Genomic DNA, 15021 nt, shown 5'->3' on the forward strand with positions numbered 1-15021 from the left:
TAAGTCAAGTCTATCAGCATCTCTATTTATACATCCTTCCCTCAAGGCAGACAGACCATGATTAAGTGTCTTAGGAGCAGGGAGCAGAGGGCTGGCTTCAACACCACCTAGACCTGGGTTCCACTTACTGTCCTTATGAACCTGGACAAAGTCAGTTAATAAATAAATATGAGTCTGAGTTCCTCATCTGCAAAAAATGAGATAATAGCACCAATATTATATTTTTATCATTGAGGTATTTTTGATGTATAATATCATATAAGTGTCAGGTATACCACACAGTGACTCAATTTTTAAAGGTTATATTCCATTCATAGTTATAAAATATTGCCTATATTCCGTGTTGTATAATATATCCTTGTAGCTTATCTATTTTATACATAGTAGTCTGTACCTCTTAATCCCCTACACCTATCTTGCCCCTCCCCACTTCCCTCTCCCCACTGGTAACCACTGGTTTGTTCTGCATATCTGTGAGTCTATTTCTTTCATGTTATATTCACCAGTTTGTTTTATGTTTTAGATTCCACATATAGGTGATATCATACAATATTTGTCTTTCTCTGTCTGACTTATTTCACTCAGTAATACCCGTCAAGTCCATCCACGTTGTTGCAAATGGCAAAATTTCATTCCTTTTTATGGCTGAGTAGTATTCTATTGTTTGTGTGTATGTGTGTGTGTGTGGTGTGTGTGTGTGTGTGTGGTGTGTATCGCATCTTCTTTATTCATTCACCTGTTGATGGACACTTTGGTTGTTTCCATATCTTGACTTGTAAATAATGCTACTATGAACATTGGATCACCAATATGATTTTTATTGAAAATAATGATAGGTGTATCTTTCCATTAGAATGTGAGCTACCTGGGGGCAAGAACAATGTATGATTTATCTCTATATTTTCAGAGCATGGCACATAGTGGGGACTAGATAGATGTTGAACTGAACTTCCCAGTTCACCTCAGAGGGATGCCATAATGAATAAATGAAATGAAGTATGTAAAGAGCACTTAGTAGGTCCTCAAAATAAATTACTTGTGACCAGGGAAGGGGTCAAGGAAGGCTTCAAGAGAGAGTTTGAATCTAAAGTGGACCTTGAAGGCGGTGTGAGGTGGGCCAAAGAGAAAAACATCTCACGCTTAAAGAGCAGAGTGCACAAAGAACCAGGCCAGGAAAGCCCAGCCCCGCCTGTCCCTTACTCCAGCCTGGTTCCCCCCATAGACTCCCTGAACATACCATGTTCTCTCACAGCACCCTTTCTGTCCTCAGGATTGCCTGTTATTCCTCAATCACCCAGTTAACTCCTACCCAGGTTTCAAGAACTGGTTCTGGAGTCATCTCTTCCAGGAAGCCTCTCTTTATTCCCAACCTCCCTCTGGTGCCCTCTCTGGGCTCTTGCAAGTCCTCTGTCCCAGCCTTATCACACCATATGGTCATCACTATTTATATGTCTATTTTCTCACTTGGAGGTCAAGGCTCACTTCTGAATCACCACTGCGTGCCCAGGGCCTAGCACAGAGCCTGGCACAGAAAAGTTTTTGCCTAATAGATGGAAAGCAGTCTGAGTAAGAATGGTGATTAGAGAATGCAGCCCGCAAATCCGCTGTACACAGACAAGTGTCAGAAGTGGACACCTGGGCCAAGTTGCCAAGGCCTGGGCCAAACTAGCTTCTTCCTCTCCCTCCCCCACCCACTACCCCATCATACTCTGTGCTGGGAGTATCCTCTTCTCCCAGATAAAATCTCTTCACATTTCAATCTCAGTTTCAATGTCACCCCCTCCAGGAAGCCTTTCCTGATGCCCCTCAGGCTGGGCCAGGCCCCCTCCTGTCTTCCCTGGGTCCCTCTCCTTGGACATTGGGCATTTGTCAGATGAGAAGGTGCTCAGTTAGTCAGTGGTAACATTATGGGACAGGAGGGAGTCCTCTGTGGGGCCTGTTCTCTCCTGGCTTATTTCACTCTAAGGAGTAGCTCTCCATAGACCCCCAAGCATGTCTGTGTGGGCTTTGGCAGGGGAGGGGAGCTGCCAGAGCAACAGCGCCTTCCTCCTGACCTTCTGCCTCTGCACTCTCCCGTGACTCACTGATGGAAAACATCCACCGCTTCTGGGCCTCTTCCTTATTTCATCACTTTAATAAATTAAGGACAGATTGAAAAGCAGGAAACATTGTCTCCTGGGCCCCAGCACCCACATTCCAACTCAATTACAGGATTTGTTTTTCGGGTCTGGCCAGAGGCAGTGGGCTGTGGCAGAAAGTGCAAGAGAAAGAGTTTAAACCAAGAGGCCAGAGAAAGCAATTCAGATCTCAGCTCAGTCGCTGACCAGGAGCCTCAGGGAAACTCATTCACCTCTCTGAGACCCTTCATCCACACCTAGAAAATGTGTGCTAACAATGACACGCCCTTCATAGGGTGGCGGGAGCATGTCAAATGAGCTACTAGAGAGTGTAAGAATGCTTTGTAAACTGTCGAGTTCTAGGCCATGTGAGAAATAGCACTACCAATTCTCTTGATTAAAGTTAACATGGCATCAGGCCCGCTTTCCCTTCTAATAACTTAGCTCTGGGATTTTGAACCAAGACTCCTGAATTCCTTGAGGTAAAGTCTTCTTTCTCCCACTCCTTGCTGCAACTAACACCAGGAAGAGGGACTCTATGAATCTTTAGTCATATATCCAATTGTTGCTCTTGTTGTTTTCAGTTGATAGCCAGAGTGCTGTATTGGAAAAAAGCTTAGGTCTGGGTGGGAGATGGGAGACAGAGCCTTGTTCCTGACTGTAGTACTTGTTTTCTTGCCAATTGTATCACTTCTGTGGCTTGCAGTCTTAGTTTCTCTGTGTATAAAGTGAGGGCAGAGAGGGAATGAGTTAATAATCCTTGTCTTGATAATCTCAGAGTGTGGCGATTAAGATCAAATTAAACCTTTTACAAGCTGTAGAGCTGTATACAAATATACACTGCTGTTAAAAGGATATTAATAATTTAATTACTACAATAGCAACTAAGTAGTGATGAAGAAGAAGAATATTCCAGCTAGATGATAATGTCTCCTCTTCTTCAGGGAAGAGAACTGCATGGCTTCCTTTAATCACCCCTTCTGAGTTCTTTACAATCTATGATACTGGAAGTTCTCCCTTCTCTAACCCAATTATCCCATGCTTTAGGTTAGACCATTCTCATTTTCTGCTCTCACTTGGAAAGAAGAATAAGGTCACCATATCCTCTATGAAACTTTCATCCAATTTATGACCATTCGTAAGACACACTTCTTCCTTCTAACATGCCATCTGAGGAGAGCACATTGGAGGAAAGTGATAAATTCTGTTTTGGAAAGGTAGGTCAGAGGTACACATAGATCTTTCAACTGAGATGCACAATAGGCTAGCTGGAAATAAAGTCTGGAGGTTCAACAGAATGCTCTGTGCTGAAAATAGCGGTTCGGGAGGCCTCAGAATAAAAGTGGCAGCTGAATAGCTTCAATCTTATTAAACGATTCTCCATTTCCTGGCCAAGTCATCCACTCTCATGCCTCCCTGCCTTTGGTCCTGCTGTTTTCTTTGCCTAGAATGTCTTCTCCCTCTTATCCACCCATGAGATCCTATGTATCACCTCCAGAGAGGCCTTAACGTTACCAGAGGTTTCATTCACCTTTCAACAAAGTGTTGCAAGCTAGCTGTCCATTCCAGACACTGCACAAGGTGCTTTGCTAGATCTATCTTACTCAGTCATTACAACACCACTGTAAGCATCATAATCCTCAATTTCCAGATGAGAAACTAACTAACCTGTCCAAAGCCGTGCAGACAGTTTGTGGTAGAACTAGGATTCAAACCTTGGTCTTCAGATGATAATTCCAGAGATTTTATGACTACAAGATTCTGCCAACCACTCTGACAGCAAGAGATGGAAGGCAGAGGTGGACTAGCTTCCAATTCTCAGACTCAGACTCAGAATCTCAGATAGCAGCCCGACCTGAATTTAGAACAGAGTTACTCAAGCTTAGGTTTGAGTTGGCCGGGTAAATCAGCTGGTGGGGAACCAGGGCACTCCTTTGCTTCAGGCGCTCTCTTCAGAGGTTGGCCTCCCTGGGAGCTCTCCGTGGTACTGACAAGACTTCCATTTGCCTGTCCTAAAAGCCTCACACATTCTCTCCATAGGCATTAAGTAGGTTTGTTAGGAATGGCACTTCAGCCATTTCCCACTTATGATCTCTTCTCCACCACTAGAATATAAGGCACAGAAGGGCAAGGATTACTGTCTATCCACTATTTTATCCCCAGCAACTAGAAAGGTGTCTAGCACATAGTAGTTGGTCAATAAATAATTGTTGAATGATTAAATGAGTTATCAAGTTATAGACAAACAGCATTATAACATAAAGAGAGCATTAGGATTTCATTTTATATATAAGAGCTTGGGCAAAATGACTTCTCACGGATGTTTCTTGTCCTTTCTAGATCCAAATTCACAGTGGACTCTGAGAGAACTGAAATATCAGAGTCAGCCTGAAGAAAACAAGCAAGGTAGACCCTGCAATTGCCCCAATTTACTGCCTTGAGAGAGTTTCTAGGCCTCAGAACAAAGAGGGATTACCCAAGGAGAACCTGGTAGACTCCCTGAGTTAAGAAGTCAGAGCTGACAGTCCAGAGAGAGCAAGGCAATGAGAGTTCACAAGACAGAATACTGGGGAGGGGAAGTACCACATGGAAATCCAGAGATCTATGGAGGTTTCTCCTTGAGAATTGACTGCATGTGTGTGAGAAAATTACACAAGGCCCAGGAAAGACCCATCAGTGCCCAGCACTCACACAGGGTCAGAAATAGTGTCTGTTTCCACCAGTCAATTTGAAAAATAACAACACATAATTCACAGGGCATTGAGTAGTGCATTCAGAAGGGTCTGACGTTAATAATGGGAAATAGTTAGCTCTAGACTAGAAGCTGCTCTGGTCTTGACTTAAAAAAAATCTTAAAATCAAGACCCAACAGGATCAAACTGTTGCCAAGTAACTTAACCATATTCCAGAACAAATCTCAAGAATATTTAAAGAAAGGCAAAAAAATATCCAGCCCCCAACAAGGTGAAATTCACAGTGTCTGGAATCCAAGTAGAGATTACCAGGGATGCAGAGTGGCAGGAAAATATGAGCCATACTGAGGAGAAGCATAAATCAGTCAGAACTGACACAGATGTTAGTATTAGGAGACAAGGACATTAAATAGGTATCACGATTAAATTTCGTCTGTTCAAAAAGTTAAAGAGAGTCATGAAAGACATGAACAAGAGACCCAAATTAAACTTCTGGAGGTGAAAACTACAGGGTCTAGGATGAAAAATCCATTGGATTGGATTAAAGGCAGACTAGACCTTCCCCCCTACAAAAAAAAAATCAGTGACCTTGAAGAAATAGAAACTATTTAAAAGGAAACACAGACAGAAAAAGAACTTTAAAATGAGAAGATCATCAGTGACCTGTGGGACAACTTCAAGCAGCCTAATATATGTATAATTAGAGTCTGTGAAGGTGGGGGAAGAAAAATTATCTGAAGAAATAATGGCTCAAACATTTTCCAAATTTGATAAAAACCATAAACTCATAGACCTAAGAAACTCAGTGAACCCCAAACACACACCAAAAAATGAAGAAGACTACATGAAGACACATGATAACCAGATTTCTCGAAACTAGTAATAAAAGAAAATCTTAAAAGCAACCATAGAAAAAAGAAACATTAAGTACAGAGGAAGAAAAATAAAGTGAAAACAGATTTTAAATTAGAAACAATGTAAGACAAAGACAGTGGAGCAGCATCTTTAAAGTATAGAAAGAAAGCTGTCAGCCTAGAATTCTATGCCTAGTGGAAATATCTTGCAAAGGGAAAAGCTAAATAAATCTTTTTCAGACATACAAAAGCTGAAATAATTCATCACTAACAGAGCAGTACTACAAGAAATGTTAAAGTCCTTCAGTCAGAAGGAAAATGAAACCAGATGGAAAAATGGTTCCTCACATGGAGTGAAAGATACCAGAAATGGCAACTACTTAAATGTATAAGATTTTTTTAATTGTTTAAATCTCTTTAAAAGATAATTGACTTCAATAGGTATAGAATTTCAGTCTTGCAAGATGAAAAAGTGCTATGGAGATGGGTGGTAGTGATGGTTGCACAGTATTATGAACGTATTTAATAACACTGAATTGTACTCTTAAAAATGGTTAGATAGCTAATTTTATGTGTATTTTACCACAATAAAAAAAATTTAAGATAACTGTTTAAACAAAAATAATAGCAATGTATTGTGGAATTTACAGGCACAATGCATGACAAAGTTAGCATAAATATCAGAGGGGGAGAAATGGAAGTACACTATTGGAAGTGTCTTATACTCTATGTGAAGGGTTCCAATGTCACTTGAAGGTACACTGTGATGGTAAAGATGTTTACTATAAACCGTAAAGCAACCACTAAAACAGCACACCAAAGAGTTAATAAGCCAATAAAAGAGGTAAAATGGAGTCATTAAAAAATACTGTCCATCCAAAAGATGACAGATATAAATCTACCGCACTCTACATCAGTAATTACATGAAATATAAATGGCTCCTTTCCTCCCCAGGCCTGTGGAAATGACCATGTGACGAGCACTCATCTCTCCTATCTGGATTCAATCCTCAAAGCCATTTCTGAGGTAGATAGATCATGGTTATTGTCTCCTACCACAGATTAGGAAACCGAGACCTCCTGTGAGAAGATAACTTGCTCAGATCAACGGCAAGTTAGCAAATGAATCCCTGACCTCCTTCCTTCCGATTTGAAGCTGCTTTGACCAAGCCCAAAACAGACTCCTCCCTTCAAAAACTCATTTATTCCCACCTACCCCCACTCTTCTCTCTCTCTCTCTCTCTCTCAAAAAAAAAAAGAAATACAATTTGCCATGAATTAGTGATGAGCCTGCCTGGCCAATTACCAGGGCTAAGTGCTCTCCCGCTGGGAGCACCCACAGAAAGCACTAAATGATGTGGGTCTAGCCAAGGGGGCCCCGCCCAGCCAGGCTAGTGCCCTCCTGGGTCCAAGTTTAGAGGAAGCAGCTTTCCAATTAGCTCTTGCCAGACAGACTGGCTTCTCCGCACAGCAAATTGGGTTACAGAGCTCTCCTCCAGTTGGCCTCTTTGTCTGGTCTACCCACCCCAGCAAAGAGGGAGCTAATCAACTGTGAGGCCAAGCCTGCAGCCTTCAGGCCTCCATGGAGGGAGGTGGCACAGATCTCAGCCCTCTTCCACTAAGGTGGCACTCCAGAAGCTGGGAAATATGCCCTACACCGGGCAGACAATGGTCTCAGAGCCCTGGGGTCCAGGCTCCTGAGCTAATCAGAGAAAACAGTGCTCAAAGGAAAGAACCCAAGGTCTTACACTTTCACCCTGCCCATAGCCACCCCTGTTAATAAAGCAGAGAGTTAGGGCTGCCCCCTGTGCCTTCAGCCTGGGCTTTTCTATTTCTTTCTCTTCTAGCACTTCAGAGATAGCCCAGACGTTGTCTGAATCTGGACAGAAAGGTGAGCAGAGGGGAGACTGGGACCTCATGATGATATGTCTTGAACCCTGCATCCCCTCTTTCTGGGCCAGCCCCGGTTCTCAGCGCTGGCACCTCCTGCCCACAGGGCTCTAACGTGGAGGGCCTGGCCTGCTCTGCCACCCCCTCTAGTGGGCACTGCCGCATTCTCGTGCTGAGCTTCCCCTCAAAGAGAGGGAAAGTACGGGCACACCGCTTCACAGTTTACTGCAATTTCAGGGACACTGTTGCACCTGATCCTCATGAGAACTCTGTGAGGTAGGCTGAGCGGGGCTTGTGGTTCCACTTTTAGAGCTCAGGAAACAAGTTTGGACAGGTGAGGAGATTGCTCAGAGCCAGCGCGAAGCAGGGGTGCTACTGAAGCCCAGGACTCTCTCCAATCTGCAGCTGCGCCTTCTCAGCTCCCCTAATGACAGTGTGTTTGACTTGCCCTGCGAGCCTGAGGCTTGGGTGTATCTTCTTACATGCTGTAACCCTCGGCCTCGTACCTCCTGCGCACTAAGGTTTGACTTGGAGCAACAGAGAAGGTCCTAACACAATGTTCCCACACAGCCAGACGGCCAGCACGGACCTGGGTGCCTGTCATGAGCCAGGAACTCGGACTCCAAAGTGAATTAGACCAAGTCCCTGCCCTCAGGGAGCCCACAGGCTTTTTGAGAAAATGGACAGACAATGACACCTGTGAACAGCACCATGATGGAGGTGCCACAGTAGTCAGGAGACACGGAGGGCAGGCCTCTGGCTCCGAGGAAAGGTGATACCTGAACCAAGCAGAAGAGCCAGTAGGAATTCACTGGGCAAAGATGGGGGGATGGGCAGGTGGAGACAATTCCAGGCAGAAGGAACCATAAAGAAAAGAGAAATCACAAGGTGTCTTCAGGAAACGTTTCAGTCTGGCGGTAGCCTGGAGCGTGAGGGTGCCAAGAGGCAGGGCATGGGGCTGAGATGTGGCAGGGCCACACCAGGAGACTCCCTGTATCCCCGGCTGTCCAGGTAAGGTTTTCTCAGGGTGAGCTTCCCGTGAGGTGGTGGCTGTAATCCCACAGTAGGTAGGTTTATGGCCAAATGTTCTTGTACCCATCGGGGAGCTCAGCAGACCCAGGACTTCCGGGGAGTGAGCTGGTGACGCTGAAGAGTGTCTGCCAGGAGGATTCAGCTGTGAACATTTCCCATCCCCAAGAGGTCAAGGGGGCCTTTTGTTCCTCCCTGGTGAGGCCCTGAGATCACCCTGTCATCCATAATTCACTCAGCAAACACTCACTGTGCTTTGTGCCTGTGCCAAATTCTGAGCCAAGCTCCAGGGACATCGATATAGAAAGACGCAGTCCCTGCTTTTGAGGATGCACGATCCTTGGGGCTGGGGGGAGCCATAGGGAACAGACTGGGAAGTTATTGCAGTGCAACGGGAGGTGGGCACAGAAGGGGAACAGCAAACCTTGTATGGGAGCCAAAGAGGAGTGGGAGGTTGAGCTATGTGCTAGAGGATGGGTAAGAATTTGCCATCTAGGAAGCAGGAAGAGTCTGTAAACCATGAAGACAGAAAGGGGCATGGAGAGGCAGGGAGAAGCAAGAAGCAGCTGTGTGTCAAGGTGCATGGTGGGGGATCAGGCCACAGGAAACCAGTTGTGCCAGGTTGGAGATCTGAGGTGCTCTCCTCAGTTGGGTTTTGGTTTTTAAAGATATCTCCAGCAGGGCTTCCCTGGTGGCACAGTGGTTGAGAGTCCGCCTGCCGATGCAGGGGACACGGGTTCGTGCCCCGGTCCGGGAAGATCCCACATGCTGCGGAGCGGCTGGGCCGGTGAGCCATGGCCGCTGAGCCTACGCGTCCGGAGCCTGTGCTCCGCAACGGGAGAGGCCACAGCAGTGAGAGGCCCGCGTACCGCAAAAAAAAAAAAAAAAAGATATCTCCAGCAGAGAGAGAGTGGCTGAAGCAGAGACCTGGAGCAGGAGGCTTAGATCTGAAAGGCACAAAGGAGGCAGAATTGGCAGGGCCAGGGACTGACTGACAAACCAAGGGAGGAGACATTCATTTATATCTTGCTTTTTTTTTTCTTTTTATAAATTTATCTATTTATTTATTTATGGCTGTGTTGGGTCTTCGTTTCTGTGCGAGGGCTTTCTCTAGGTGCGGCGAGCGGGGGCCACTCTTCATCGCGGTGCACGGACCTCTCACCGTCGCGGCCTCTCTTGTTGCGGAGCACAGGCTCCAGACGTGCAGGCTTAATAGTTGTGGCTCAGGGGCCCAGTTGCTCCGTGGCATGTGGGATCTTCCCAGGCCAGGGCTCGAACCCGTGTCCCCTGCACTGGCAGGCAGACCCTCAACCACTGCGCCACCAGGGAAGCCCTATATCTTGCTTTTTAAAATTGCCAAGTTCTGCTAAGCAAACCTCTTCTGCAAGGCAGATATGAGGATTCAATGAGCTAAGGTAAGTGAAAACCCCAGATACAGACATCCTCACTCCCATGCCCAGTAAACATAAAGTCAACACTCAATAAAGATCTACTGTAGCTGACTCTGGACCTGACTCAGTGAGTGAATAATGAATGAACAAGTGGCTGAGGGAATCGATAACCTGTGGGCCCCTAGCAGGTAGCATCAGAACTACACAAGTCTCTTTGCCCTGCCAGAAGTTCTGGAGAGATGCTACCTAGAAGCCTCGCCTAGAGGTTTGTGTTGCTGAGAGGACCTGGGTGAGAGTAAATGTCAGGGGCTGTCCTGGAGCTCGGGGTCCAGCTGACCCTCCTTGGAGTGTCTAGCCTTCATTCTTTTGGCTGGTGTCAGGCAATGGAGGTGTGACATATCTACACCTGACTCTGAGGGGCCCCCTCTATAGAATTCAGGTTTGGGCCCTGCTGTCCCATCTTCACTGTGCAAACCTCAGTAAGTCAGAAGACAACATGTGAGAAATGGAAGAAACCTCAGGGGAGTCACTGACATCACTTAGTCCTACAATGCACAGGTACGGTGCTAGGTATATTATACATATTATCTAATTAAATACAGCAATCCTGAAAAGAAAGGGATTTTATCCACATTTTATCGATTAGGAAACTGAAGCATAGAAAGATGTAACCTTTCCAAGGTCATCCAATGACATCCTGGACTAAGTCCACCAATTTATTTATACTTAAGCAACTTATACAAAGTTGGAAAAGGAGACGAAAAGGGCTTGCCATTGCATCATCCTAACATAGCAGCTATTATTTTGTATAGCTCATGTATGCTTGGTATATACTTGGGATTTTATTATTCATAAAATTTAATCTTACTTTTTTCTTTTTTTAACATTTTATCATAAGCATTTTTCCAGATAACTGTGTTGCCTTCAAAAACCATTATTTTTCATGGCTGCAGACTGTCAAATCAGGTGTAAATGCCAGACTTAACTATTTCCCATGGTTGGTTACTTAAGTTGCTTCCAATGATTTGATATTATAAATAATCACTCTTCTTTCTTTTATTTAGAACGGTCTTCTTTCAGCAGGGTTATTTCCTTATGGCAGACTCCCAGAAACAGAAATAAGAGGTCAGAGGGTATGAATATTTTAAGGCTTTTGATACCTGCTGCAAATGCCTTTCTTACGGGGCCTTTGTACTTCGCTCCCCATGCCTGGATGCCTTCTTTACCTCTCCCTCTCTCTCTAGTCCCCTCTGCCCAGGCACAATACTTCCTTGACCCTCGGTCTCCTCATCTGTGAGATGGAACTAATGACCCTCCTCTGCCAACCTCAGGGGCTGGAGATAAAAGTGATTCAGAGACCCTAGTAGGGAATAGAATGCTATACTCTGCCAGATAGTAGCTATACAGCATGGCCTTTGGCACCAGACTACATAGATTTGAAGCCCAGATCTGTCGCTCAGAGCTGTGTGACTTTGGGCAAGTTCCTAACCTCTCCATACCTCAGTTTCCTCATCTGCAAAGCAAGAGTGAAGAAAGTAATGGCAACCCCTTAGGGTTGTAGATGAGGCTCTAAGGACTTATTCTACGCAGAAAGCATGAAGCAGGAGCTGTGGCTGTTATGAAAGTGATGTCTGATGTGGGAGGCAGCTCTAGCAGAAAGAGCTTCAGCACCCCGCATGCAGGGGCTGCCCCCACGGGAGGGGGCACCTGCCCCGTGCCCAGCAGACAGGCTCTTTGTGGAAACAGCTGACCTAGCTCTAGCGGCAGTGACCGTTACACTTTCCCCGCTGCCTGCCCAACACGGGGGTCTGCGTCTCTCTGCACGCCACCCGCCCCCCCCCCTCCGCCCCTCCGCCCCACCGCTCCACGCTGGCCTCTGGCTGCTGTGGCCTGATCTTAGCTCTCTTTCAACAGGCTACCTAACTGACCAGAAGATGCAAACGCGTCTCTAAACGCTTGCAACCTGCACTCCCATCCCCCAACCCTCTCCCCCCTTCCGGGAAGGCGGGCCGCAGCGCCAGCCTGACGAGCAGCACTTAATTCTTTATTGAAAACCATTAACTAGAGTTCAGTTCTCTGAGCCCCAGTTTCAAATTACCCACAGGAAACGCCAGACTGAGAGAGCAGCTTTCAAGGGCAGAGCCATCTCCTCTAAGAGACTGGTTCCGGGACCCCGGCTGTGGGGACTTTTTAATTTTGAGAGGCAATAACGACAACGACAACAGCAACAGCAGCACTCGTTTCAACTTCTGGATGCCTAAGAGCCGACAGAGCACTCTCCTCCTCCTGCTCTTCTCTCTTTAACAATAACCCAAAGCAGTAGGTCTGGCAGGAAGTATTATCACCCATGATGGATGAGAAACTGACGGCCTTGGGGGTCACACAGGCAGGCAGGGGTTGAACTGGGCTCCAGATCTCCCTGCCAGTGAGCCCCATGACCCTCCTGTCAGAGCACTTCATGGACCACCCACAGTGGGGCCTGACCTGTGACAAGCACTGCAAGGGAGAAGGGTGAGGGAGATGGGACCCTGGCCCTTGACCAGCGACCAGTACTGATTGGGAGAAGAGACAATGCAAATGACTAGGGTCTAAGAGATTCTGGTTCTATCCTGGGCCTGCCACTAACTTCCTGGCACATTGTGGCGTTAATTATTATTCATGGGACAGGCAAGGAGAGGTAAGGTGAGGGGAATATGGACAGGATTGAGGGAACTGGAAAAAAAGTGTCCTCAGCCCTCTCTATCAAGATTTCTAGCCAAATGGAAAGTAACTTCATTCATTCATTCATTCATTTTGAATTGCTTAAGGCCACCTGTGTTCCAGGCACTGAGCAAAGTACTTGACAAATAGTTCTCACTGACTCCTTCAAACAGCATTTTGAGGTGGTACTATTACTCTCCCCACTGACCAATGAGGAAAGTGAGGCTCAGGGAGTTTTGGTAACTTGCTCATGACTACACATCAGTGGCAGAATTGAACCCAGGTCACCCTGACTTCATGATTCCCATGGCTTTTTGTCACCGTCACAGTTACGATTATACAAACACCTGCATTGACACCCAACAAGGGCACAAAGAGAACAAAGTCCTCTGTGGGTCTCCAGGAACTTTTCCCAGAGTTGAAAGATGGGACAGACTTGGCCAAATGAAAAAGGCAGGGGAGAAAATTCCATGAAGGGGCAATAGCACAGGCTAGGGTTGGGGAGTATCAAAGCATGTGGCATGTTAAGGCAAGTCAGGAATTGCTGAACCGTCTGAATTAAGCACAGAGGGTACAGAGGAACCCCGCCCTCTGAGAGTATGCAGCCCAGGGAAGAGACGGAAACATGTCCAATGACAGTATTTGAGGCAAAAATTGGGTACGAATTTTTATCTAAGAACAAAGAGCTTTCTGCTTGTATATCTTTCCTTCTCCTCCAAGGAGCCTGAGAAGCAGCTGAACAAGGAGGCCTCCAGTTGGGGAAGGGAAAGAGTTTTGGCCTCAGAGACCAGTGGCCTGCTTCCAGGAGGTTGTGTGACTTACCGCCTCTCTGAATCTGGATTTCCTCTTCTCTACAGAGGAGCCACTAATGCCCCCTTCCCAGCACTGCATGTTACTATACCTGACAGTAGTTTGAAAAGAATGAAGAGATTGGGTTTTATTCTAATTTACTTCGTTATACAAATGTGAATGCTGAGGCTGAGAGACATTAATAACTTGCCTATAGGCATACTCAGAAAATGCTTGATCTGGAATTTGATCTCAGATGTAATGGATTCCTCTGCCTCTTTGTCACCTCCACCCACAGATCCTAGTTTAGCCCTCTGGAGCCCAATGCAGTAAGCCTGCTCCTCTGTCCACAATGCCCCTTTGGGTGGATGAAGACAACAGCTGTGTCCCCAAATCTCCTCTTTCCAGCTAAACACTCCCAGGTTTATCACCCTATATGATTTCCCAATTCTCTACAGGATTTAGCTGCCCTTGAGGAAGAAACAAGAAAGAACAAACAATAGAAGTAGCTCCCTAGTGCCCTGACCAGATGTGAAGCATCCCTGGCCTCAGGACCAGCAGCTAGAACCGCAGGAAAGTTCCTGCAGAAAACAACAGTCGCAGCCTGTTTGCCTTCCCCAGTCCATCAACTGCCATGGCCAAGCTGGACACCAGCTTTGAAACTCAAGGGATCTGTCTCCACCTAAACCTTGTCTCTTCCCTACCCCAGATGGCCCTTATTTGAGCTGGATCCATTTTCTTGGCCACATTGCTGAATGCGGTGCACACTCATTCCAGAAAATGCCGACCTCTGCTCCAAACCGCCTTGTCGGCAGCTTCCCAGACATAGCTGGACTGTTTATTTATTTTTGTGTTAGCAAAGAGGAGAAAATCACATCGGCCTAAAATGAATACTAATGAAATGGCTTCGTTAAGTTCCTTTGTGATCAGAATGAAAAATCGGATTTCCGCAGAATTGCAAGCCATATATTTCTTTCCCCCAACGTTTTTTCTTTCTTTTTTTGCCCTTTCCTCTGATAGGAAGATTAGGGACAACCAAGAAGGAGAGTAAAGTCATTTCATAAAAAATATCTGCATTTTTAAGTGTGTCTTTGTTGCAGAGGGATGTGGAGATGCAATTTCTCCAAACCCACTTTTCTCAGCCTGTAAAGCAAATGTACCTATTTGTCCTCTGCTGCAACAATGCCAGCTGCATTCAATCAACTGAGAAGCTGCAAGCCATAAACCTTCTTCCCCAGCTAGGGGGGTGGGGATGGGGGGAGGGAGCAGGCAAGAGAGGAGGCAGGCCATAAAAATTCATCAGAATAATGTAGGGATGAGACGTGCTCAGATCGCCAGCAAGCAGTCAACCAATCAGTCATCCTGTGGCATTTACAGCACGTCTCATTCCCCTGTTCCTTAAGGACAATTGATTTTTCCTGATTCCATTAGCATAACGGCGTGGAAAATGTCTGCAGTGCAATATTTCTGGAAAGTTCCAACAAGTAGGCTGGGCACTGGAGTGTGACCATCTCCATAAAGCTTCCTCCGGCTCTGCGGCAGACGCCGCCACAACCGC

This window comes from Stenella coeruleoalba (genome assembly GCF_951394435.1).
Source record: "Stenella coeruleoalba genome assembly, chromosome: 1".
Classification (NCBI taxonomy): Eukaryota; Metazoa; Chordata; class Mammalia; order Artiodactyla; family Delphinidae; genus Stenella; species Stenella coeruleoalba.